Genomic DNA, 27464 nt, shown 5'->3' with positions numbered 1-27464 from the left:
TCTACAATTTAATTCATACTTATAGGTAGGTAGACAATCTTTACTTGATTTGATATTCAATGGCTTATTATTGCAAATTTCATGCTTCTCTAGATTGATGTGTGCTACAATTGTGAATAGTTTGATGGGTCATGCTTAGAATTAATGTGTTGTTCTACACTTAGTTTAATTGTAGGTTAGATAAGCAATTCATTATTGAATTTCATGGTCCATTCTTAATATTGCAATTGGTAGTAGCATTTTATTCACAAGAATGTTTTCCTAAAATTAGCTAAAAGTGTGTGGTTTGGTGAACAAGCTTAGTGGCAATTCCAATGGACCCCTAGACCTCACTTCTCATCTCTTAAATCCTATCTCAACTTAGTTTAATTTAATTGCATTTTAATTTGTTTTCATCTTAGTTTAATCAATCAATCTTTCCTTCGCAATCTTGTGATCCACTAGAGTCGAAGTTAAATTCCAACACGTACAATCCCTTGGGACGATCCCTACTCACTCTTGCTACGTTAGTAGTAGTGGTTTTTATAAATTTAAACTTGACCTAAAAGGCTTTCCTTGAACCGCACATTCACTACATTATTTTAGCATATATAAGCGGCCTCGTCATATTACATCTAAAATTAGAGAGTATGAGGATATTAGTATTAGAGAACTATCTTTATGCATAGATGTCAGACGCAATTTCATTCTTGTTTCACTTTTGGTTTATAAAGAATGTGTTGTTACTTTTGATAAAACTGCTTTTATAAAATTGAATAGATGTGCGATTGCTTCTAGTGCATTGAAGATGGTTAATATACTAGAACCACTAGCTCTTAATATTTACAGGATGTAGAAACTAATGTTGCATCTTCTAGATTGAATGTTAAGAGAAAATTTATTATTCCCGACTCATTGCATTTTTAGTGTCTATTATTGAGTTATGATCAGTCAAATGGAATTCAAAGATTGGTCAACGAAGGTTTATTACTTAGTGAGGCAGGGGAGCCTAAACCAACTTGTGAATCCTGTTTTGAAGGATATATACGCTAAAGGCTTAATCAGCTAAATAAAATAGATATAAAGAACAATTGGAGTTGGTATACACTGACATGTGTGGTCTTATGAACATCCAAGAAAGACTACTCGCATTTTGGATAAATTTACCTGATGTGACACAAGTCTTAAACTTTTGGTGAATTCCGAGAGTGTCCAGACTGAGGTGGAGCATAGATTAGGTAAACTTATCAAAACACTTCGATCTAATCGTGGATATGAGTATTTCTTGGGATAGTGCAAAGACTATATGGTTAATGAGGGTCTTGTGTACCAGTTTTTCACAATTGACGCTCAATGAATTGAGGTATCAAATAGGAATAACAAAATTCTACTTAACATGGTTAGATCTATGATCAGTTATGCTACATTATCTCTTTCATTTTAGAGTTTAGCCTGACGATATTGATGCATATTATGAATTAAATTCCATCTTAGTCTATCTCAAGGGTACCTTTTAAGCTGTGTTTTTTTTACTAAATCTTAGTTTGAATCACATGCACATATGGGGTAGTCTTGCACATGTGCACTTGATATGGACAAGTAAGTTGGAAGCAAATCATAGGCATGCTTGATTTGATGGCTACTCTAAAGGCACTAGGATGGATTATTTTATGATCTCAATGATAAAAGTTGATTATTTACACTTACTATTTATCTATAGGAGGATTATATTATAAATAATATACCTAGTCGCATAATGTTACAAGATATGGTATGAGTATCAGTTGTATCACAAATGAACACACTTATTATATTAAGAATTATATATGAATTCCCTATTGATGCATCAGCATCATATAGTATACAGATTCCTACATTGGTACGTTGTTATAGTGGGAGGATTATCATCCAATCTGATAGAATCATGTTTTTAGGTGAGACCTTTATAGACATCCCTGTTAAATATGAGTTAGACCCAGTAAACTACACAGAAGCGTGAACCGATACGAATACAGATCATTTTGGCAAGTTGCTATGAAATCAAAGTTGGAATCTATATATTCTAATAAAACTTAGGATCTTGTAGAACTTTCTAGTAAGGTGATACCTATGGAAGGCAAGTTAACTTATAAAAGGATACCAGAAGATTTCTTAGTGAATGAACCATGTGTGTACAGGGTAATGTCATTGTTTTTCTAATTCTATATATTAATGACATCCTACTCATTTATAATGACGTGGAAGCTTAGTCATCATTAAAGAGGTAGTTGTTTAATTACTTTGAAATGGAGGATCTTCAAGATGTAAGCTATATTCCTAGGATCAAGTTTTTGCAAGATCGGGTTAAAAGAAAAATAGGCTTATCTTAACAATCCTATATTGATAAAGTTTAAACCAAGTTTGGTATGCAAAACTCAAAGAATGAGTTCTTATTTTATTGGCATGGATTGCTCTCTCTAATAAGTAGTTTTCCAAGATTACCAAATAAGATTGAGCAAATGAGAGTGGAATAATATGCTTCGGCATGTGGGATTATCATATATGCCATGGTCTATACCAAACAGGACATCCGCTACAATGTAGGGATAATCAGTATATATCAATCCAATCATAGACTTAATAATTGGTCTATTGTGAAAAATATCATAAAGTACCTTAAGAAAACCAATGATCTCATACTCATTTATGGATGTGATTGTGTGGTCCTAGTCAGGTATGCTAGTTATGATTTTAAATCAAATGTAGAAACTATAAGGTTCATGACTTGGTGTATGTCCACTCAATCAGAAGGAAATCAGTTGGTAGAGTGTTAACCAGATTTCAACTGCTGACTCAAACCTGAAGGTGGAGTACATTACAGCCTTAAAGGCAACAAAGGAAGCCTTTTGATTTGATCTCACTAATTTAGAGGTTATGGAGCATACTAGCCTGCCTATCGAGTTATATTGCGACAATAGTGTAGAGGGACAACGTACATTGAGAGGAAGTATCATGTCTTACATGATATTGTCTGGCACAAAAATGTACTCATAGCTGAGAACATTGCATTGGAACACAACTTTGTTGATCTATTAACAAAGGTGTCATCGATCAATAGTTTTGATCGTCACCTGGATAACATGGGAGTTAGATGTGATTTGAATTTGCTATGAGGGCAAGTGGGAGCTGTTGGGATTTATATGCCCTGGCATAGCGAATTCTTATTTGGATTAAAGTGACATATATTCTTAACATATCTGAAATATTTATGCCTTGTACAATTGGTGAATTCAATGTATTATATTTCGATTCATTATGGAATTGATAGTGCCCATTTGATTACAAGAGATATTTATATATATATATATGATGGCGATCAATACATGAATATAAATAGTAATCATATATAGTTCATAGTCGGTAATTATGGATGGACTCATTATTAACTAAGACTTAAACTGGATTCGCGTTAAGTAGAGATATATTGCGAGAATCATCGTATGCAATTGCTCCCTATCACTGTCATAGCATTTGACTCTTAAGCATGAGAGAAGTACAGACTCTTTTATTAATTAGTAATTACTTTGATTTGTTCAAAAAAATCTTCGGAATCCATGGACCGGCACTTTGGATAATTATGTAATTAATAGTTAGAAGGTTATATTTTCAATATATGCATCATTGTTACTTGTATTTATTTTGTATTGATTATGATTGATCACAAAGTAAATTCGAAGGCATTCGTGTGTGTTTTTTTTTTTTGGATAAAATAATTTTTTATATATTTATTTATTTAAATTATTATTTTTGTCAAACAAATATTATATTGCGATCAAGCCGAAAATAATTAAAGGTACCAAAATAAATATATTAATTAAGTAGTCGGATTGATGGCTTTATTTATCTGATAATTAATTATGCATAGAGGGGTCAAAGTGCAACATTGACTTAGACGTTATTTATTATTTAATTAAAGTTCAATTAATTTCTTTTAGTAGAGTATAAATTAATTTATGAACTAATTGAATTAATTCCATGGACCGAGCCAATTATTAATTCATTGTAGCCAATAAAATAATAAGCCCAAAAGATTTTCATTTATAGCTCAACTTAATATTGGAATCCTATTAGATTTGAGATATCACGTTACTTTTAGAGATAAAGAAAAATATATTGTCTTTAATTATTTTTATTTTGCCTATATATACATGGGGTCCAGGTATATTTTAGGTTACGCCTATGTGCAATAATTTTTAGAAGACAAGAAATTATTTTCTCTCTCTAAGATTTTAGGATTCGTGTTCTCGTCTAATGGAGGCTACCACAAGCTTAGCTCTCCAAGGTCATTCATGGAGGCTTATGGGTGATTCCTAAAGGCAAGATCATCACCAACAAGATGAAGATCCAAAGAGGAGGCATCTAGCAAAGGGATCTATAATAAGTGAGAACATTCACTTTAGAGGAGAGATTTAAGGTTTACTCAAACCTTGATGTAAGTTTTTTATCTCTAATTGAATGGATCATCATATTCTTCATGCATAAAACTTGTCTCTACACATAAATCGAGATCTTTATTTGAAAATCCCTCATATAGTTTTAAAAACTTCTGTTTCCCCAACAGGAACAACCTCACAAGTACAATTCCATCTTTCATTGTTAACATGTCAAGCTTAGAGTGGATTGATTTTTTTGAAAACAAGTTTCATGGCAATATTCCTAATGAGATACGTAATATTCCAAGTTTGGAAGTAATATATTTTGGTCAAAATTATCTCAATGGCTCAATTCCTCCATTTTTATTCAATATATCTTCTTTACAAAGAATTGCGTTAGAGATTAATGACCTTTCTGGAAATCTTCCCTTGAGCAGTACTATTGGGCCTTCAAATCTTCAAATTCTCAGCCTTGGTGTAAATCAACTCAGTGGGAATATCCAATTTTTCACTATTGATAGCCAGATGAAAGTTAACTCTTTTTTTAACAGTAACACCCCTCAAGTTTAAAAAAGTTAACAAATACACCCTTTGCACATCTTACATATAACGAATTGCCCTTTTTACCCTTTGCCCTTTACAAATTATTTTATTGGACTAAATTAGCCCTCACATTATCTCCCCTTTCTCTCTCTACCCACAACGACTCTCAATCTCTTTTTCTCTATCTCCACTGTACCAGCCGCCATCATCACCATCAGTCCATCACCACAAAATATATATACATGTATATATATATCACACACACACACACACACACACACACACACACATATATAAATTTAAACAAATAAAACCCCCGGCAACCTCTACCTACCCCCTTTCTTCCACAGAGCTACAAATCATTCTGAATTCCTTCACAAAATTCCACGAACCTTAGGGTTGAACTCGACCCAAAAACAATTGGTCATTGCCCAATCAATCAGAGTCGATGGGTCATGACAAATGTATGTTATTTGCCTTCGCCTATGTCGGAATCGCATCACCGTCGTGCCATTGCCGTTGCTAGTTGCTGAACAAGACCTTTGTCAACGTCAGAATTGCATCACCGTTGCCATCGCTATATACAAATAGAAAGCAAAATGTTTTTGATTTGCCTTTAAAAAAAAAATTGCAAAATGGGTTTGGGTTTATATAAATATATATATAGTTATATATGCAATTATGTATACCAAATATGTACTAGAAAGCAATATGGATTTGATCTGCCTTTTCAAAACAAAAATAGGGGTTGATTTGTGATGGAAATAATTTGTTACCACTTAAAAGTACCACATGCAATAGCACATATATCAATGTAGAACAAGGCTATAGTAAGGTTTGTCGAACCACAAGGATTGCTACTTTATGGCAACTAAAGTTGTAAAATTACTTTTAATTTGATATAGAAGAGATGAAAGTTCGATTGAGTTGTCACTTTAAGCTATGAATTGAAATTTAACAAAAGCATAAATTAATTGAATTTAAATGGAATTAAACTTAGAAAGAGAGAAAGTTAGGGAATTGAATTTACCACAAACCTTATAAACATGCTCAATTGCAATTAACTTGGGGAACTAGCTATGTATACAACCATGATATGTAGCAATGTATGATTACCACAAATTCTTCAAGAATTTCATATAATTAAGAATTAAGTATAACCCATCAAAGACTGGCATGCTTCCTCTATCTAAATTAAGGAGTAGATTAAAATATGTTTCCTAAGCTATGGACTATCAAATTTCTCAACATATATGGTATATGCACATGAAGGTAAAAACTAAGCCATAATCCATCAAAGGCCTCCTTGAGCTATGGACTATCAAATTCTTCACACAACATGCCATTAAAAACCATTTCATAGTCTCATCTTTATTCTCACTATAAAGATACAAGGAATATAAATATGCCCAACTGAAATCTAAGACAAGATGAACAGTTCCACATATTAATTTATTTGAATGAAATCCAATTTACAACATGTGTAAATCTCTAGACTATGAAACTTGTCATAAACATACATTATTCCCCAAATTTACATACAATCAAGATATGTTTATTTGGAAGGGCTTCATCAACTCCCTAGGAAGGGAGTTAGTTCCTTTGGACATGGCAGCAGCTTCAATGATTGAAGAAGGAGAAGATGAATTCCACTCCAGCCCTATAAATGAAATATTCAGCGTAAACCTTGAAAATCTCCTCTCTCTCCAATATATTTTTCCTAGAATAATTAATAATTATCATACAAGCCTTTGCCCCCTCTTAATCCCAAAATGGGCTGCCAAACAACCCCAACCCTTCAAATTCCAAATTTCCTAGTAAAAGGTAAGAAACTTTGACCAAAGAAAAGTGGGACAGCATTGTGATCTGTAGGTTAGCGTCCGGACGCAGGATTTAGCGCCTGTGAAGATGTATGGCTTGTTTTTATTTTCTTCTATTGTTGCCTAGCTAGCAAGCTAGCAGGTTTGGTTGTTGAGATTCCATCTTGTATTATACTTTATGTTTTTCTTTAATTTCATTTTCTTTAAATCATAACATAGTACTAATATGTTATAACAAGGATTGGAACATTTATTTTTTATTAGATTTGAATTTTTTAAAATAAAGGGTCACAAGTAATTTATTTCTCAAATCACCTTCAATTACCATAAGTAAATAACTTTAACTGGGAATTTTAAAGAAGTTTGGGAGTCCAACTTTAATTATCTTATATAGTTTTGAAAAAAAAAAGGGAACGTCAATTTTAATTTTTCTATACAAAGTTACCAATAATAATTATAAATAATTACTAGTGTGTGAGTACAAGAATTCTCATTCACCCTATTATAGAGAGTTTTCTCATACTTCACACACCTTCACTCTCCTTCCTTTCCCTTATTTATACACACACCTCCCTACCCTAATTCTCATTGGTCGGGGGCTCACGTTCGTAGGAGGATGGTCATTTTTCTTTGTGGGCCGGCCCCACCTATCCTCTAACATCTAGGCTTGGCCTTTTGCACTGTCGGATTGCATGAGTTGCTTTTCGCCCATGTTCCTCTATGCGACACATGGTGCTTTATATTTCGTACAGTTGTGATATTTTCCTTGGGGAGTATTTTTATCCTTTTAAGAACAAAATTTGGGCCCTCCACCCCTGCTTGTGAGGGAGATAAATATAGTGACAAGGGGAAAAACAAATGTAGATACTTAATATTTTGTTATTAAAACAAATGTAGGAACCCTCAGCAAAGCGAGCCAAGCCGTTAGCCAATAGCTCACAGCTCGTTCGCAATCCTTCTTGATATTTTTGAATTTTTTGATTATTTTATTTTATTTATTTATTATACTTCGTTATGTAGATCTTAGGAATCATTTAGGACATTTGTATGAGTTTGTGACTCTTAAAAATGCATCTTGATTATTTTGGTCATGTGATAATTAATGGGATCATTTTTTTTAGTTTTTGGCATCGGGGTTGTTTGTCCATGCTCGGAAATTATTTTTTGAAATTCCATTCCCATTACCATTTATTTTGATATGTATAACATTATTGTGTGGAGATATCTTCATGGCATGGTTGTGATTAGGATGGCATACAAGGGATATTTTAGTAACTTAATTTGGTTTTGAATGTGGAGACCACCTTTGGGACATGTGAACATACGAGGACCACAAATGCATTTAGTTGTTTGGCAAAACAATTCCTCTCCCTCCCCATTTCGGCCATAGCCCTCTCTCTCTAGAAATTTTCTAATGTAGAACTTCCATCAGGATCATCTTCTCTTCAGGTGATTGGAGTGAACCAATGTAAGTCATTTTCTCATAATCATCATGAACTAATTGTATTCCTTCCAAGGGTTCTTCGTCTGTGACCCTTTCCTCTGGTTCTTTCTCTGGTTTGGGATCTAGAGAACACTGTGATTGCTATTTGATTGGTTGTTTGCCTTTACACTCGATCTAGATAATCGTGTGGTAGCATTCTTTTGATCTCCCCAGATATCGATCACCTCTCGCCCGTTGGGGGCCACACACCTTATGACTTGGTGCAAAGTGGATGGTATGCCATTCATTCAGCGAATCCATCCTCTTCCCATCAGGAGGCTGTTGGTGGGATAGATGTCCACAATTATGAAATTCTCCTTCAGAGTTCTTTTGGCGGCTATAACTGATAGTGTGACCACGCCCATTGGTTCTACCCGCCTTCTATCGTCCTCTTCTGGGTGTCCATGGATCATATTGATGACCCGGGCAGGTTGGTTATTTGAAGGGGCCTTTGTTACGGGCCTGGTCTTTCTGACTATTTTTTATTGATTTGTTTGAATAAGTACTCAGTGAGCTCTCCTTTTGCCAGTAGGGTTTCTACATGTCTCCTCAAGCTCCTACAATCATTAGTCAAAAGATCAAAATCTTATGAAAGGCACAGTGCTTACTCTGGCCCCTTTGATCCATTGGTTGCCTAATAGAAGAAGGGAGTTATAAAATATATATGCCTTTGTTTTTCTAGTACAACCTCGCTAGAGTGGTTCTGAGTGGGGTTACTTTCTCTGCCACTCGCGACCTGTAATGACCCGGTCATTTTCCATCCTTTCCTTTTTCTCAGATTTCACAGATATTTTTTTTCTGTTGATCTTTTCTTTTCTGAATTCAGTTTCTCATCACTTAGTGTCATCTTGAGTGCTCGGGGATGGTTTCTGAGACACTTTTCCTTGGATTGACGACTTCCTTTGAGAACTGAGTCATTTTCGCATTTTCACTTTTTGGACACTATTCACTTTTCATCTTTTTCTCGTTTGTCACTTTGTTAGCATAACCTCATTTTTCGTGTTCAGATTTGATTCTGATTTTGCATGCATCCATGATATTCAAATTCCACGCTATGTGTACTTTTACTTTTGTGGAAAAACATGTTAGTTGCTTACTTTTTTCGTAAAGGGTATAGATGCATAGTTTCTTTGGAAACATTCTTGATTTAAGGGGTTTTTCAGTAATTATGTAAAGTAATTATTTTTTGTCTTAGGGACCACTTTGAAATTTAATTTGGAAGATATTTTGGAAAATGACCTTTTTGCAATTTTTGGAAAGTGTGACAAGTGTCACACTCTCATGGAGCCACTTGTTCGCATTAGGGTGAAGAGACTTGGAAGCATGATCTTGTGACATTTGGAAGGTGGAGATTCTTCCACTTGTTGGCCTAAGGTTGGTGCACTTGTTGGCATTGATGGTTGACAAGTGTAGGCTTGAGATTAAGCCTAGGAAGGAGCCATAGATTTATGACAAGTGTAGGCTCACAATTTAGTCTTGCATTGTGTGTGTGAGAGAGGTAGTGTAAGAGAACATAGTGAGTGGAGGAATACTAGATCCTCAGCTCACCATATTTCATTTCATCTCTTCCCGCTCAAACCCTAACCTAGCCACCATTGAAGTAAAGCTTGGCTTAGAGCTTTAAGCTTCATTTTGGTCCCCTTCTACTCACCTTAAACCATAAAGCTTCGAATACAAAAGCTTTGCCTCACCTCCTCTACATAACCCTTAAAGGGTTTACCATTTTGTGTTGATTTGCCTTGGATTCAAGAGGAACAATTCTCTTGTGAGGTATGGATGTTTAGTTTATTATCTAAAGGTTTTACTTGTTTTTGTATGAAATATAAGTTGTATGCATGTCTTTTATTAATTTGAGAAATTAATGATTTAGCATAGCTTACATATAGCTCATTTCAGACTTGGTATATGGCAAGGCCATGACTTGATCTTTGTTATATATTAATTTGGGATGATTAGAATGGGTTTTTAAATCTGGAGATTTAATGAATTTAATTTGATTTAAATTCTACTTAATTGTACTTTGCTTGTATTCCATTTTAGACTTGAGATATGGTATGACCATAACTTAGTGCTTGTTGTATATTAATTTGGAATCATTTGAATAACTTTTGAAATCTAGAGATTTAATTAATTTAAATTAATTAAATTCTATATGATAATATCTTGCTTATCTTGCACTTTTGATTTGATATATGTGATGACTATACTATGTACCTTAACATATATTAATTTGAGGTTATTTGGAATTGATTTGAAATCTAGAGACTTTTCATGTTAGGTTGATAATCTCTTAAAATGTAGTATATTCAATTACCTTGTGATGATATTACTAATTAGATGCAGAATTAGTACTTGTGACATCTTGAAATGGTAATTGGACTTAGCATGATATAAAATATCATTGACTTGCATAACTTGTTTAAATATATCTTGTGTAGGTATATAACTTGTTAGAATATTACAATTGTTTACCTTGGAAGCTAGTTACTAAATTGAAACTTATTTAGTACTTGTGGCTTAGGATGGTAATATGGCTCAATTATTGTAAAATATTCTTATTTTGTGTATAAATTGTATATTGAGGACATGACTTGTCATACGCTATTTAGACTTGAATTCTAGGACATGAATTGTGTGGATTCAACCTTACTTGTGCATGGAATATGGTAACTTGCATTTGATATTGTATAAATTTTGAACTTATTGATTTTGGAAAGCTTATGAGGACATAAATTAAGTGATGGCTAGGGTTTGGCTCTAGTACGGAGACAAAAGTCTTCTAAGTCATAAGTGCACACTAGGTGGTATCTTGTGGGTCGTAATTACCCGAAAATACTTGCTTGGTCTAGCGACCGCATGTCCTAGTCTTTCCACTATTTGATTTCGCATTTAATTTCAAGTTGTTAATCATGGATTACTTGTAGCTTGAGAATTGATGCTTACTTTGGGTGTTTGAATCCTATTTAGTATACTTGAACTTTAAACTTGCTCCATGAGTTTACATTTCATTTAGTATACTTGTGCGTGTACACTTGTCTTATGTGTATTTCGTTTAGCTTAGTATACTTGTGCTTGTATACTTGATCTATGAGTACTCTACATATATCGAATACTTGTGTATGTATGTTAGATATTGCTTATCTTGTTTAACATGATTTAAGGTACTTGAACATGTATGCTTGTATGTCGTGTATCATGTTTTAATACGGTTTAGTGTGCTTGAGCATGTGTACTTGTATGTCGTAGTTCATTTCAATTGCATGAGTAGCTTAGGATGATCCCTAAGTCTCACTTATGACGTAGACGTTAGGTAGCATGATCCTTTTGAATTGTTTCATGTTAATGTAATAACTTTTTGTAAAACGTTAGGTCCTTAAATGCTCATCTCCTACGAGTAGTTTTATGTTGCTCACCCCAAAGTTACCGGGGCATTTTTCTGGTACAGGAATCAAGGTTCAAGATTCTCATTATGCTTGAATGATTGTAGACTCTTGAATGATTGTAGACTTAAAGGTTTTAATTCTTATAAAGGTTGGCTTGAAATGCCACTTGTAGCCTTATTTTTCAAAATGTGTGTATTTGATTCCATACATGTAATGTGTGTATAAGCACACCTTTTGGAATGTATTTGACATGCATGAGATGCGGCCAAAAGCCAATGACAATTATTTTGTATCCTATGTAATTTTTGACTTCATGAAATATTATGGAAATATTGAAAAATGTCAAGTCAGTGCTTCACCATGTTTGCATTGGGTGTGGGAGATCCCTTTTTTTTTTCTTTCATAGGGTCTCATTAATCATGTATGAAGTGTGGCCAAGGGCTAAATGGTAATTTGAAATAATTTGTTAATTTTGGTATTCAAATTTTCCATTTCTAGTTTATTTTTGTCATTTTTGGCCGTTGCTAGGTCGTATTTTGTATCGGCCGTTTTCAGGAGCCGCGGACCATTCCCGCATGCTCAAAATCACTTATTATGTTTGCGTGCATATTCGTTTTAGCCTAAAAATGCATTTGGGGTCAAATGCATACTTGGTGCAGAGTTGTATTTTCGCCGTTTTGAGCCTAATCTGATCTAAGGACATTCTAGACATTTCACTGTGAGTTTTTTTTGTTTCCATCCACATGGTCTGGTAGAAAACATGATTTTTGCATTTTTTTCAAAAAGGCCTAGAAAGTCCTCAAAATCACATTTCAAACTCAAAAAGCTACTAACCTTATCTGCAGGACGAGCGCTCGTCCATGGGGGACGAGCACTTTTAATTAGGGCAGTGGGTTTTTGCCCTGGGACGTGCTCTGTATGAGTGCTCATTGCCCTTAGATGAGCGCTCGTCTATACTGTTCACACGTGTGTGTGTGTGTGTGTGTGTCTTGGTTTAATACTGCACCTCTGACTTCAAATCATCGTATCTCCTTTATTTTAGCTCTGAATTGGTCCGTTCTTGAGTCTAAATAGACCATGTTGAAATATTCCTTCCAATGGTACCAATTTTAGCTTTAGATTCTACTTGTAGATTAAGATATTCAAGTTTTAGTGAAGAGGGTGTCAGATTTGGTTCGAACCGGGATAGGGTTCATTTGGGATTTCTCTTCCTTTGGACTTGGAACTTCATGTGAAGTTACCAAAGGATGTTTTTGGATGTTTTTGATCTAATTTGACTTGTTGGAAGTCAAATTCCTTCCTCTTAGGGTAAAATGACCATTTTACCCTTTGGTCCTTCTTTTATAGGATTTTGATGCCCTTATCTTTGTTTTACTTCCGTTGAGCCTCAAAATTCCTCAAAGGGACATTCTTGTGTCTTAGGGATGACGTACATCTCTAAAGACTTGCTTTGTTTTGCTTTCGCATTTTTGGATCCGTTTTGGGTCATCATAAGACACACTGGGTTGAAAAATTCAGGGTCGTCACAGGTGGTATCAGAGCTCCTGGGTTTGAATACCTTGGACGATGGGTTTTGGGTGCATATCATGCTTTTATTAATTTTCTTTGATATGTTCACATGCTTTATAACATGTTTATATGCCTATGTGTTATATGTGGCATGTCGTTGTTTAACATGATTTTATTCTAATGTAAAAAGCATGGCATATGATGTATGCTAGATTAGATTTGTATATGCATAACTGTGTTGCATATTTGGCATAACACGAGATTGGTCATTGAGGCATGAGTTGAGGTTGATGGTAATTATAGTCACAGTTTTATGGTAGTGTAGGTTGTTGTCAACCTAGCATTGGTTTTTAAGGTAGGTGGTGAGTCACCTTTTGTTTAGGTTCTCATGAGGTGAGTCATTTCGCATTGTCGTAGTGTTGGATTTTTTGGTTTTGGGCCATGATGAGGTTATGGACCTCTTAGGATGCTTGGTTGTTTGGGATGATTCCTCTGTGATTGTAATTTTCGTGGGTGGGTACGTTTGTGGGCAGGTGCATGGCACTGTCATGCTACCGTACTGGCTAGCTACAAGTGTAGTTCGAATGGAATCAATGTTGGTTTTGTTTTGATAGGTGTTGTGTGATACTCCTCAATTCTAGAGCCACGGGTGATCAAATCCGAGCACAGATCCGAGGGATATCAAACAATCAATATGTAAACAAGCAAGAATACAAAAGAATTAGGAAATAAATATTAAGCTGAAAAGAATTCTAATATAAAAGTCCTCCATTAATAAAAGTTCAATATTATTTAAACTTTTCAATCCGTACAACTCGGGAATCCAACTAGTGGACCCCTAATGATCCCAAATGATAAAAATCACAGAATCAAAAACCAAAACTAAAAATAGAAAGAAAATCCTATTTTGTTGGTAGAGTGAATGATTGTATCTACATCACCACGATCAAGCTCTAAGCCTGGTACTGACGATCACCTAAAAAATAAGGGTGGGTCAGGCCCACATGCAAGTTCCATACTACTACAATCCATACATAAACCCGATACGCAGATACATCCTAGATATCTCAACAATAGCTAAGGTAGTCCATATAGATATAGATACATATTATAGGATGCCCACTAACCTATAGTCATCACACCTGAGTAGAAGGTAACATGCAATACGCACGTAGCGTAGTCATGCACCTAGACCTACCAGGGAACGTCATTAGGTCTAGTTCTCCATCCAATGCAATATACGCACCCAAACTGTGATCAGGAGACTCAAGCTCGTATCACAACACCATAAGTATATATTAAAATCCTTCCTAATACAGAAAAGTAAAGCAACCATCCGTTATGTCGTTCAACTGTTTTAGTTGACAGGACATACATCCATATAGGAGTTAACTGTTTTAGTTAATCCATTCCGTATGTATGAACAGGTAGGATTTAGCATTGTGATCTAATCCGTCCCTGATATGTCACCGTCCCATACCGGTACATATAATGCAAATGATCCACAAATGATGCATATTCATTATAACATCAAATAAATCCATAAACCAACATAATAGAAATCAGATATTGCTAAGATCCAATCATGCATTCAGTATATGATTACAATTCATATATCTTCCGTTTAAGCTGCTAAAGCATAATAAGCAATTTAAACCATCCATATCCCCATCATTGACTGAACATAAATTTTTAGCAGTTCATCAATTAATATCCATAACCTGACATAATAATATTCAGAATTTTAAACTGAGCATATTACATTAAGATTTCCAACCAATTCTTTCATATTGGTTCATTTAAACTACTAGAACAAACCTAGGAATTAAATCCTCCTCAATCCTTAACGGCATACAAATTATCATTTAAATTTCATGACGTCTATTTCATCCTCAAACATAAATCCAGAGTATCACATAATGATACACAGAAAAATATAAGTTGAGCACATTATATGAAATTCCATACTAGTCCATTTAGTTTACTAAAACAGAATTAGTAACTAACGCTTCTACAACTCCCGACGGTAAATAAATACCAATTTATTCCAAAACAAGCAAAGTTAATTTTAAGTAATTCACTATACTTATAACTTTGTTTAAATATGATTAAATAGTATCAAATCATAAATAGAATAACCTTCAGGTTCCAGTAAATGAGTTTGTTAAATAAACAGTGCACAACCAACAGGTTTTTTCCTCAAATCCACCTTACTCCATTCCTTAGTCCAAATATGAATTGATGTCTTCCCATTGTTTTACAAGTCCATGAGCATCATAAACATCACTTAGAATAGTTTAAACAAAATATAAAAACTCTATATAGTCTAAACACAGCCTAAGAACCAACAGTATGCAAAACTGGGCGTTTAAAACCAAAAATCCCAACTGAGCAAGCTAAGTTACAACTGAGCAGACTGAGTTCCTAACTTAGTCGGCTCAGTTTCCAACTGAGTCGGCTGAGTTCCTAACTTAGTCGGTTTAGTTCCCAACTGAGCCGGCTAAGTTGGTGCTGAAGCCGTCTTCTTCCTCCGTTCAGCCTCTATAAACCCTAAAACTCCATTGTTAAGGCCTCTAAGCTTCAACCTAAGCCCCATACGTCCAAACTAAGTTATTTCAAGTGTTTTAACATACAAAGATTAAACCTAACCTTCAATTATGCATCAAAACTTTCACAATCATTCAAAATAAGAATCTGCAACTAAAAACATATACCCTCTGTTTTAATCCAGTTAAGCATGCATGATTAATCAATTTTAGCATGTATTTAAACCCCTGGAGTCTAGCTCGGCATGCACAGAACACAAGTTTACAGGAAGGAGATAGAATGAAAGTTGCCTCTAGGTTTCAGTTTGAAACCTTTCGCCGTCTCTAAATTGCAGAATTTCCAATCCTCTGATCACTGTGCCCTTCCTCTATTGCTTCCTTGATTCCATCCCGAAGCAACTCTCTTTCTTCCTCCTTGAGCCTCTGTATGTCTCGCTCAAGTCTCTCTCAGTTCTCTCTCAAATTTCCCTCTATTTTACCTCTACAGATTCTTATGCGAATAGGGTTTCTCCAAACCCTTACAGACACAAACTGTCCTATATATTTAAACTCATGCAAAACCCTAATCCTAATCCCAGCCTACTCATACGTCGGTTACCCTAATTACATAAATTAAAACCCTAAACTTAAATATACGCAAACACTGTACTAACAAATGACCAATCAGTTACATCCATTATAATTAAATAAATAATTTAAAAAAAATGATATTTAAAACAAATAAACAAAGGAAAAACAAACCAATAAATATAATTAACTAAATGATTCAAAATACATAAACAATTAACTTAAACAATTTCTAATTAATAATTAATTTAAATACACACAAATAATCAATTAAGCAAACACATAAAACAAAATCACCATTAATTAATTAAGGAAACAAAACACATAAATCACATAAAACAAATAATTAAAAAAAAATGCAATAAAAATCATAATTTAATTACCATTTTATCCTTTTGAAAACTAAGGGTATTACATTCTTCCCCCCTAACAAAAGGAATTCCGTCCCCGGAATTCACGAAACTCTGAATTAATGTCTTTTTAAAAATTCATTTCCGTTTTCATGTGGCACAGCTGTTTTATATGAGCTCCACCAAATTCCAACATATCCAATAATATACTAAGTTTCTATAGATAAGAAACAGCATAAATGTACAACGCCTAGGTTGTATCGATCAACGATCTAATCTTACCCAATATTTAGCGAAGGGTAACGATCTCTATTCCTCCAAGTTCCATAGAACAGACGCATACAATTCTTATGCATCCAGCACTAACTAATCAGTAACGCTAAGCAATAGGCTACCTCCTAAATCGATAAACAAAATCCGTGAGAAGTCAGTGCAAGACGTAAAACTGACCTTCCTCCAAAACACATTGTTTCCTATACAGAAATCCTCCCAAACAACCATTTCGTGATAGAGAACTCATATGTACGAGTTCAACCATCTACAAAATCCGACTACTGCCTCCAAACTGCACACAATCTACAAAAGAGAGTATTTTTCTCTGATTTATCCTGAAATAAAGACAAGGTCTTACTATATAACCTCGCTTCCATGCCAGACCAACGAGTGAGAGATCTACTCTACATAATAACCAAAACCCCAAACGTTATCGCACCACCCTCTTTGTGCCATCGATAGCCCAGAAAATAATTGGAAAACGAAGTAACACTTACAATTACCCATGCAAAACCCAGGATATATATCCTAAGCATATCCACCATGATCAAATATAATATTTCAATCAAATTGCCCGTCTAGAGATGCGACGCATAGTTGTTGCTCCAACACCTTCAAAACTCCTTTGACATAGCACAAGGTATCTACCATAAGAAATAAATACATGCTATAACTCCTTTATCAATGCAATGTGGAACTGATACGAAACTCCCAAGTAAGTACTACTAAAAGTAATGTCCACAAGTGAACTGGCACTATCCACCACACTTAATCCATATGGAATTAAAATTCCAACAAATGTCGGTAATTTCTACCAACCATCCACTCCTGATTAGTCTTACTCCCATTTTGATAGAAGAAGTGGCCAAAACCTCCAATGATATCCAAGTATCAATGTTCCACCTTACTAATAGGTGACACTGTTTGAGACAGTTATGTACATGTCCTTATCCATATTGCACCAAAACTAACATTGTATGTCGTACTAGATTATTTAACTCGTACTATTGATTTACTTATCCCATCCTGAAAACATATCATACTTACGCATGTCAAAGGTTAATAGATTTGGCTAGTATTATGTATATCTACCAAATCCTATGACCACATGCTCACAATCCTAGCGTAAATAACGTTATTCCTCCAAAACTGTAGTTGGCTAATCACACGCTTGTTTCCCTAACTAAACCGCATTCCCAATCCTGAATACTTGACGAAAATGAAACACGTAATGCACATACAATAAAATATAATAAGACACAATAGAATCCTACGCAAAACATTGTTCCTCCTAGCAAAGAAAATCTCTTTTAGAAATCAACTTTACCTGATTGGTTCACAATCTCCTTTTTACAATTTCGAAGGTAATCATCCAACCTCGAAACATAAGCTCAAACCATAGCTCAACACAAAATCCATTTGCCTCAACAAATTCCAAAGGCTTAACCTTCATTCTTCTTATACGCGGAATGGATACCGTCTAATGTAGCTTTACATAGCAACTTAGAACATCACGACCTAATCCACATACCCTCCAAAACGTGACATAAAATCATTGATTTGTTCCTATAAGAACTCCATCCAATTCCTAAACTCCTAAAGAGTTCTTTTATCTACCTCCTTTAAAGGTAACACGAAAGTTTAACAATAAGTTGATCTACACCAACACTACTAGCATCATTCACTATACTACTAGTGAATAAGATCACCCTCGTGCGATCCTCCATCTTCAAGATTCAATACCCTCTTTCTTGGGCATGTTGAAATCTCTCTTCTCTAGAATCCTTTTCGGACTCCTCTTCCTCGGTTGTCTCCTTTATGAGAACAACTGAAATCGTGTTGGTCCCTTCATACGGTGACCTAAAACACACTCCTAAATCCTTCCTTGGCTTATATTTCTAAAAGTAGCACCAACCGGAACTAAACCCTCAATCCCAAGTTCTGCTTCTGATAAAGAACTCGATAACGTACTCCGTTACTCCTTTGGGTCTGAATCGCTATTGCCTTGGACCCCATCCTCCTTCTAGTGTCAACCATTCCATAATTATGAAATATAATTGACATCAGCTGCTCCTCCCAACGAACCATAAAAGAGTACAACGAATCCTAACATGGCCCTAAATTTTAAGAGACGCAACACGGAAGTCATCTAACGGAAGACACTCCTAAGCACACTAAAACCTGGAGTGCTCTGATACCAACTGTGATACTCCTCGATTCTAGAGCCACAAGTGGTCAAGTCCGAGCACAGATCCGAGGGATATCAAACAATCAATATGTAAACAAGCAGGAATACAAAAGAATTAAGAAATAAATATTAAGCTGAAAAGAATTCTAATATAAAAGTCCTCCATTGATAAAAGTTCAATATTATTTAAACTTTTCAATCCGTACAACTCGGGAATCCAACTAGTGGACCCCTAATGATCCCAAATGATAAAAATTACAGAATCAAAAACAAAAACTAAAAATAGAAAGAAAATCCTATTTTGTCGGCAGAGTGAATGATTGTATCTACATCACCACGATCAAGCTCTAAGCCTGGTACTGACGATCACCTGAAAAATAAAGGTGGGTCAGGCCCACATGCAAATTCCATACTACTACAATCCATACATAAACCCGATACGCAGATACATCCTAGATAGCTCAACAATAGCTAAGGTAGTCTATATAGATATAGATACACATTATAGGATGCCCACTAACCTATAGTCATCACACCTGAGTAGAAGGTAACATGCAATACGCACGTAGCGTAGTCATGCACCTAGACCTACCAGGGAACGTCATTAGGTCCAGTTCTCCATCCAATGCAATATACGCACCCTAACCGTGATTAGGAGACTCAAGCTCGTATCATAGCACCATAAGTATATATTTAAATCCTTCCTAATACAGAAAAGTAAAGCAACCATCTGTTATGTTGTTCAACTATTTTAGTTGACAGGACATGCATCCATGTAGGAGTTAACTGTTTTAGTTAATCCATTCCGTATGTATGAACAGGTAGGATTTAGCATTGTGATCTAATCCGTCCCTGATATGTCACCGTCCCATACCGGTACATATAATGCAAATGATCCACAAATAATGCATATTCATTATAACATCAAGTATATCTATAAACCAACATAATAGAAATTAGATATTGCTAAGATCCTATCATGCATCCAGCATATGATTACAATTCATATATCTTCCATTTAAACTGCTAAAGCATAATAAGCAATTTAAACCATCCATATCCCCATCATTGACTGAACAGAAATTTTTAGCAGTTCATCAATTAATATCCATAGCCTGACATAATAATATTCAAAATTTTAAACTGAGCATATTACATTAAGATTTCCAACCAATTCTTTCATATTGGTTCATTTCAACTACTAAAACAAACCTAGGAATTAAATCCTCCTCAGTCCTTAACAGCATACAAATTATCATTTAAATTTCATGACATCTATTTCATCCTCAAACATAAATCCAGAGTATCACATAATGATACACAGAAAAATATAAGTTGAGCACATTATATGGAATTCCATACTAGTCCATTTAGTTTACTAAAACAGAATTAGTAACTAACACTTCTACAACTCCCGACGGCAAATAAATACTAATTTATTCCAAAACAAGCATAGTTAATTTTAAGTAATTCACTATACTTATAAATTTTTTTAAATATGATTAAATAGTATCAAATCATAAATAGATTAACCTTCAGGTTCCAGTAAATGAGTTTGTTAAATAAACAGTGCACAACCTACAGGTTTTTTCCTCAAATCCACCTTACTCCATTCCTTAGTCTAATTATGAATTGATGTCATCCCATTGTTTTACAAGTCCATGAGCATCATAAACATCACTTAGAATAGTTTAAACAAAGTATAAAAACTCTATACAGTCCAAACACAGCCTAAGAACCAACAATACGCAAAACTGGGCGTTTAAAACCAAAAATCCCAACGGAGCAAGCTAAGTTACAATTGAGCAGGCTTAGTTCCTAACTTAGTCGGCTCAGTTTCCAATTGAGTCGGCTCAGTTTCCAACTGAGTCGGCTGAGTTCCTAACTTAGTCGGCTCAGTTCCGAACTGAGTCAGCTGAGTTGGTGCTGAAGCTGTCTTCTTCCTCCGTTCAGCCTCTATAAACCCTAAAACTCCATTGTTAAGGCCTCTAAGCTTCAACCTAAGCCCCATACGTCCAAACTAAGTTATTTCAAGTGTTTTAACATGCAAGGATTAAAGCTAACCTTCAATTATGCATCAAAACTTCTACAATCATTCAAAATAAGAATCTGCAACTAAAAACATATACCCTCTGTTTTAATCCAGTTAAGCATACATGATTAATCAATTTTAGCATGTATTTAAACCCCTGGAGTCTAGCTAGGCATGCACAGAACACAAGTTTACAGGAAGGAGATAGAATGAAACTTGCCTCTAGGTTTCAGTTTGAAACCTTTCGCTGTCTCTAAATTGCAGAATTTCCAATCCTCTGATCACTGTTCCCTTCCTCTATTGCTTCCTTGATTCCATCCCGAAGTAACTCCCTTTCTTCCTCCTTAAGCCTCTATATGTCTCGCTCAAGTCTCTCTCAGTTCTCTCTCAAATTTCCCTCTATTTTACCTCTATAGATTCTTATGTGAATAGGGTTTCTCCAAACCCTTGCAGACACAAACTGTCCTATATATATATAGACTCATGCAAAACCCTAATCCTAACCCCAGCCTACTCATACGTCGGCTACCCTGATTATATAAATTAAAACCCTAAACTTAAATATACGTAAACACTGTACTAACAAATGACCAATCAGTTACATCCATTATAATTAAATAAATAATTTTAAAAAAAATGATATTTAAAATAAATAAGCAAAGGAAAAACAAACCAATAAATATAATTAACTAAATCATTCAAAACACATAAACAATTAACTTAAACAATTTCTAATTAACAATTAATTTAAATACACACAAATAATCAATTAAGCAAACACATAAAACAAAATCACCATTAATTAATTAAGGAAACAAAACACATAAATCACATAAAACACATAATTAAATAAAAATGCAGTAAAAATCAAAATTTAATTCCCATTTTATCCTTTTAAAAACTAGGGGTATTACACGTTGTCCTTTTGATCGATGATGATGATGGTTGTTTTGGGATCAGTCGTAGTGATTGATTTGATTGTTGTTGGTGTCGCTGTAGTTGTCATTTTCTTTGAGTTCTCCTTGCGTGATGATGCTTTTGAGATTAAGTAGATTGATTGATGTTTCGGGTAGAGAGAACATTGTACTGTTAGCGTCACTTGTAGTTTCACCTCTGGTTCGGAGATGGATTGTTAGAGTCTTACCATTATGGTAAGGGCTCACATTGGTTTTGAGATAGGTTGTTGTCGCCTTAGTCTTTGGAGTCAACTTATAGCTAAGACTGGTCCTTCCTTTTACCTAGACACTCTAGGACACGATATCCATAGGGTTCATTGTTGCATCGTTTTTATCTTCTGTAGTTTTGTTTACTACCATGTTAGTAGTATGATTCATGATATTGAAATGCATGAGTAGGTGGAAGTGTGTCCACATTGCTTTCTTGTTGTGTGGCATTAACATGCCCTCTTTACATGCTTAGAGATACCATGTTGTTATTGTATTTTAATGACATGATTTTGTGCTTATATGGAGACGTGTTGCATGTACCCTTGATTTTGTCTATGTGAGTTGATTTACTTATTTGGTAGTTGCATTCCTTGTCATATGCATGACTTCCATATTTGGTTTTCCCTTTTGTTTCCTTTCATATTTGTCGTGTTGACATTTGTGAGAGAATAGGGTTTCTCCTCTTTTCTTGGTTCGAGTAAGGGACTTCATAAGGAGTGAGTCTCTTCTCTTCATTACGTTATTCATAGCTTTGGGGTTGGCTGGTCCGTGAGGATCACCGTTGTTGTCTTGAGTCCTTGGTGAGGATTTGGTTAATTTTGGTCGACTTACTTCCACGTAAAGGGTGAAGTCTTTGACTTTGTTATCTTTTATTTCAGAGACTGAGTCGTAATTTTATCTTTCTTAGGACTGGTGGTTCCTTTTCTTTCGTGTCTTCCCTTGGGGAGTTTTTGCTTTGGTTGTTGATGGAGTTGTGGTGCTCAGAGTGAGTTAATTGGTGTGAAATCATTTGGGGACTTGTGTCCATATCATTGAGGTTTTGGTTGATTCGTGAGGGGAGCTCGATGCTATTTTAAGAATGTCTTTTGGAAGCTTGTTTCAGTTTTGGAGACCTGGATATGGTTGACTCTTAGGAGGAGTTTTGAAGGATCGCTATTGAATATGGCTTATTTATGGAGTTTTCTCGTCCTAGTTATGACTAGGTGTGGTCTTGAGGAATCGTAGTTGCAGTGGTTATTTATGGATGGAAATTGAGAAATTTTGATTTAGCTTGGTGATGCCAAGCACAGTTTTGAGAGATTTATTTGTGACCTTGGTTGTTAGAATTTTGATGTGTGTGCCACTTGGTGGACTTGTATTTCGAGGATTTAGTTATCCATGATAGTGATATGGATCTGATGTTTGGTTGTGGTGTGTTCGTGTAGTTGATCTGTTTTAGGGAGATATGAATGACTTTCAATGAAATGTCTTATAATGAGGTTCGTTTTGATTTCTAGAGGTTTTGATTTCCTTTTCAGGCTCTGGATTCTTAATTTATGTTGTTGGTAGTAGTATTTTAAGACATTGAAGTTATTAGTTTTGTTGTATTGAGGATTGAGAACTTAAGCTGGAAGGTACCTGTAACATTGCCCTTAGGATTTTGAGAATGGCCGAGATGTCGACGTCGTTGCACCATATCTCCACTCTTGCAGAATGCCGGGTTACCAGATTGCTTTTGATAATGATGATTTACGACATTGATGTCATTTATTTTGAGAGGTTTCATGGGTAGACCTAGTGGGGGGTAGGTTATTAACTAGTGCCTTATACTGTCATACTACCGTACAAAGTTGTATGTTGTGGGTGAGTGCTACTTGCCGTCGATGCTACCTTACTGACGAGTAAATGTAGGAGGGCACTAGGTACTGTCATTGCTACCATGCATTTGAGTACGTCGTAGGTGGGTTCTGGTCACTATTCATACTACCATGTCGTCCTTATTCGGTACCTTGATTTAATACGTAGCTATTTTGGAGCTCTTTTGGTGGTTGTTTTTTGTTCCTTATGATAGTTCGTCAAGAGGAATACTTTTGATTGTTGTCTTCTGTTCCCTTATCTAACCTTGGGTTCTATGTGTGAGTTTTGACTTGTTGTGTGGCCGTGTGGTCACTTTCCTTTTGAGGGGTTATCCTGTCATGAGTACGTGGGTGCGAATGACAGTGGCTTCTATGTTGTCTTTCAGTTTTGGGATTGCTTTTGTAGTATGTTGTGTGGGATACTCGGAGATGTACTCCGTAGTTACCTTGGTTTTGCCTTTTGTTTTGTTGGGGTTGGATTTCGGGGATGAAATCCTTTTAAGGTCGGAATGTTGTAATCCGGTCATTTTTCTTCCTTTCCTTTTTCTCAGATTTAACAGATATTTTTTTTTTTTTTTTTTCGTTGATCTTTTCTTTTCTGAGTTTGGTTTCTCGTCACTTAGTGTCATCTTGAGTGCTAGGGGATGGTTTCTGAGACTTTTTTCCTTGGATTGACGACTTCCTTTGAGGACCGAGTCATTTTCGCATTTTCACTTTCTGGTCATTATTCACTTTTCGTCTTTTTCTCGTTTGTCACTTTGTTAGCATAACCTTACTTTTCGTATTCAGATTTGATTCCAGTTTTGTATGCATCCACGATATTCGAATTCCATGCTATGTGTATTTTTACTTTTGTGGAAAAGCATAATAGTTGCTTACTTTTTTCGTAAAGGGCATGGATGCATAGTTTCTTTAGAAACATTCTTGATTTTTGGAATTTTTGAGTAATTATGTAAAGTAATTATTTTTCGTCTTAGAGACCATTTTGAAATTTAATTTGGAAGATATTTTGGAAAATGATCTTTTTGCAATTTTTGGAAAGTGTGACAAGTATCACACTCTTATGGAGCCACTTGTTGGCATTGGGGTGGAGAGATTTGGAAGCATGATCTTGTGACATTTGGAGGGTCGAGATTCATCCACTTGTTGGCCTAGGGTTGGTGCACTTATTGGCCTCGATGGTTGACAAGTGTAGGCTTAAGATTAAGCCTAGGAAGGAGCCATAGATTTATGACAAATGTAGGCTCACAATTTAGTCTTGCATTGTGTGTGTGTGTGAGATAGTGTAAGAGCACATAGTTAGTGGAGGAATACTAGATCCTCCGCTCACCACATTTCATTTCATCTCTTCCCTCTCAAACCCTAACCTAGCCACCATTGAAGTAGAGCTTGGCTTAGAGCTTTAAGCTTCATTTTGGTCCCCTTCTACTCACCTTAGACCATAAAGCTTCGAATACAAAAGCTTTGCCTCACCTCCTCTACATAACCCTTGAAGGGTTTGCCATTTTGTGTTGATTTACCTTGGATTCAAGAGGAACAATTCTCTTGTGAGGTATGGGGTGTTTTAGTTTATTATCTAAGGTTTTACTTGTTTTTGTATGAAATATAAGTTGTATGTATGTCTTTTATTAATTTGAGAAATTAATGATTTAGCATAGCTTACATATAACTCATTTTAGACTTGGTATATGGCAAGGCCATGACTTCATCTTTGTTATATATTAATTTGGGATGATTAGGATGAGTTTTCAAATCTAGAGATTTAATGAATTTAATTTGCTTTAAATTCTACTTAATTGTACTTTGCTTGTATTCCATTTTAGACTTGAGATATGGTATGACCATGACTTAGTGCTTGTTGTATATTAATTTGGAATCATTTGAATAACTTTTGAAATCTAGAGATTTAATTAATTTAAATTAATTAAATTCTATATGATAATATCTTACTTATCGTGCACTTTTGATTTGATATATGTGCTGACTATACTATGTCCCTTAACATATATTAATTTGAGGTTATTTGGAATTGATTTGAAATCTAGAGACTTTTCATGTTAGGTTGATAATCTCTTGAAATGTAGTATGTTCAATTACCTTCTGAGGATATTACTAATTAGATGCAGAATTAGTACTTGTGACATCTTGAAATGGTAATTGGACTTAGCATGATATAGAATATCATTGACTTGCATAACTTGTTTAAATATATCTTGTATAGGTATATAACTTGTTAAAATATTACAATTGTTTACCTTAGAAGCTAGTTACTAAATTGAAGCTTATTTAGTACTTGTGGCTTAGGATGGTAATGTGGCTCAATTGTTGTAAAATATTCTGGCTCAATTGTTGTAAAATATTCTTACTTTGTGTATAAATTGCATATTAAGGACATGACTTGTCATACGCTATTTAGACTTGAATTCTAGGACATGAATTGTGTGGATTCAACCTTACTTGTGCATGGAATGTGGTAATTTGCATTTGATTTTGTATAAGTTTCAAACTTATTGATTTTGGAAAGCTTGTGAGAACATAAATTAAGTGATGGCTAGGGTTTGGCTCTAGTACGGAGACAAAAGTCTTCTAAGTCATAAGTGCGCACTAGGTGGTACCTTGTGGGTCGTAATTACCCGAAAATACTTGCTTGGTCTAGCGACCGCATGTCCTAGTCTTTCCACTGTTTGATTTCGCATTTAATTTCAAGTTGTTAATCACGGATTACTTGTAGCTTGAGAATTGATGCTTACTTTGGGTGTTTGAATCCTATTTAGTATACTTGAACTTTAAACTTGCTCCATGAGTTTAAATTTCATTTAGTATACTTGTGTCGTGTATACTTGTCTTATGTGTATTTCGTTTAGCTTAGTATACTTGTGCTTGTATACTTGATCTATGAGTACTCTACATATATCGAATACTTGTGTATGTATATTAGATATTGCTTATCTTGTTTAACATGATTTAAGGTACTTGAACATGTATGCTTGTATGTCGTGTATCATGTTTTAATACGGTTTAGTATGCTTCAGCAAGTGTACTTGTATGTAGTAGTTCATTTCAATTGCATGAGTAGCTTAGGATGATCCCTAAGTCTCACTTATGACGTAGACGTTAGGTAGCATGATCCTTTTGAATTGTTTCATGTTAATGTAATAACTTTTTGTAAAACGTTAGGTCCTTAAATGCTCATCTCCTACGAGTAGTTTTATGTTGCTCACCCCAAAGTTACCGGGGCATTTTTCTGGTACAGGAATCAAGGTTCAAGATTCTCATTATGCTTGAATGATTGTAGACTTAAAGGTTTTAATTCTTATAAAGGTTGGCTTGAAATGCCACTTGTAGCCTTATTTTTCAAAATGTGTGTATTTGATTCCATACATGTAATGTGTGTATAAGCACACCTTTTGGAATGTATTTGACATGTATAAGATAAGGCCATAGGCCAACGGTAATTATTTTGTATCCTATATAATTTTTGACTTCATGAAATATTATGGAAATATTGAAAATGTCAAGTCAGCTTCACCATGTTTGCATCGGGTGTGGGAATTTCATTTTTTTTTATTCTTTCATAGGGTCTCATTAATCATGTAT

This window comes from Cornus florida, unplaced genomic scaffold, assembly GCF_030987335.1.
Source record: "Cornus florida cultivar Cherokee Brave unplaced genomic scaffold, ASM3098733v1 CherokeeBrave_3.0.0_Hap2_Chr11, whole genome shotgun sequence".
NCBI classification, from domain to species: domain Eukaryota; kingdom Viridiplantae; phylum Streptophyta; class Magnoliopsida; order Cornales; family Cornaceae; genus Cornus; species Cornus florida.
The sequence above is the reverse complement of the archived record's forward strand: the minus strand, read 5'-3'. Positions refer to the sequence as shown.